Below are 1,986 nucleotides of genomic sequence, written 5' to 3' on the forward strand. Positions count from 1 at the left end.
AATTGTACTATAAAAAGTGAATTAAAAAATTAAAAAAAGAGAAGCTAGAACTAAGCTGGCTACTTTCCTAAATCTTATAGAATAGATTAAGATAAAATATTTTTATAGAAAAAAAGAAATATTCTTAATCAATCAAATAATCATTCCATTAATTTATTTTGTACCTTGACTGATGACAATGTAAATAATTGAGGAATTGATCATTGAACCAAAATCATTTCCTTTTGAAGTTCATCTTTCTATATAAAGGGTAATATGGATAATGTACAATTTCCTATTAACATGTTGAATTATTTCTACAAGATATCTAGTGTGGAAGTAGGTCAGCATTTTTATTGGCAAATAGGGGGGTTTCAAGTTCATGCATAGGTACTTATAACTTCCTAGATTGTCATTGTTGTGTTATTAGGTTCAGCTACTCTAGTTTTTCGAGACCCACAAATCATTCCAAATGGAGCACAAAATTTTGTGGAATATGTTCTCGAATTCGTTCAGGACTTGGATAGAACTCAAATTGGTGAAGTATAATACAGTCCCTGGGTTCCTTTTATAGGGACTATGTTTCTATTTATCTTTGTTTCTAACTGGGCAGGTGCTCTTTTTCCTTGGGAAATTATTAAATTACCTCATGGGGAATTAGCCGCACCTAAAAATGATATTAATACTATAGTAGCCCTAGATTTTCTCACATCAGTAGCTTATTTTTATGCAAGTTACAAAGAAGGGTTTAGGCTATTTTGGTAAATATATTCAACCAACCCCAATACTTTTACCAATCAGCATATTATAAGATTTTACAAAACCTCTATCACTTAGTTTTTGACTTTTTGGAAATATATTAGCTGACGAATTAGTAGTTTGCATTATTCTTTACTTAGTACCTTTAGTGGTACCTATACCTTTAGTGGAACTAATTATAATGGATATTATCAGTACCTATTCCTTCTGCGTGATTTATTTTTCCATCCTATCCAATGAATGATTCATATTTCTATATGAACATATGCAGTCACAGGTTCCATCATTCCCATAGCTTTCAAATGGCTGCTTAGGTATACCCTCTGCAATGGAACTCTTATTTATATTTATTACAGGAATCAAGTTTCTTAGTCTCCATTGATCCGAAGCTCCTTTTTCATCACTCATAAACTAAATATAAATAATCATGATAATTCTTATGCTTTATCACACTGCTCTTTGGGTGATTTATGAACTAGATACAATACTGCAAGGAAGAAGATTTTTTTTTTTCTTTTTCTCCTTCCTTCTCTTTTTCTTATCTTGCATTAGAAAAGACTCTTTTTATCTTTCCATATATCCAATTGTTGCAATATAGAGATAGGGTTCCTTTTGGAGGCTATTATGAAATTAAAATATGAGAGATTCTCTCATTTTTGTTCAATAAAAAAAGAAAAAAAGAATTAAGTTGATCAAACAAAGCTAGAGTAACTGGCCACTAGGAGGATGGTTCTATCCTACTCCCTTTTAATACTAAGCAAAATTGTATTGCTATGCTAGAAGCAAGCTAGATATACTTAGTATACTTCAAATATACCCTTGGTATCATATTGAAAATCAAGCAAAGAATGTAGAAGATATCAGTAGTTTTCCATTTCCTGATCTCTTTCTTTCATGGGATCAATTTATCCTTGATTTTACATTAATATGGGGAGCTTAGCATGTCTAGGAATACAGGAGAACATTCTTTTGCTGACATTATTACTAGTATTCGATACTGGGTTATTGATAGCCTTCATATATAGAATTAAATAAAATGGATGAGATAATATCTATATTATTTTTGGAGCCAGAGAATCAATATAGTAATAGAAAAATATATGCTAAATTTAAGGAGCAAAAACTTCAAACACTTTGAAGAAGAAAGGATATTTTGGTTAGACATATGAGATTTGTTAAATATTTTCTTCAAACAAATGTAGAACCATAATGGATGGTTCTATGCCTATTACCATTTCTTCCTCCTCA

At 30.6% G+C, this 1,986-nt stretch overlaps 1 pseudogene; it reads left to right on the plus strand.

Moving 5' to 3' along the window:
• Positions 1-255: 255 nt before the first annotated feature.
• On the plus strand, positions 256-982 carry LOC131033479 (ATP synthase subunit a, chloroplastic-like; annotated as a pseudogene).
• The last annotated feature ends 1,004 nt before the right edge of the window (positions 983-1,986 follow it).

The sequence above is a fragment of the Cryptomeria japonica genome, chromosome 1, assembly GCF_030272615.1.
Source record: "Cryptomeria japonica chromosome 1, Sugi_1.0, whole genome shotgun sequence".
Taxonomy (NCBI): domain Eukaryota; kingdom Viridiplantae; phylum Streptophyta; class Pinopsida; order Cupressales; family Cupressaceae; genus Cryptomeria; species Cryptomeria japonica.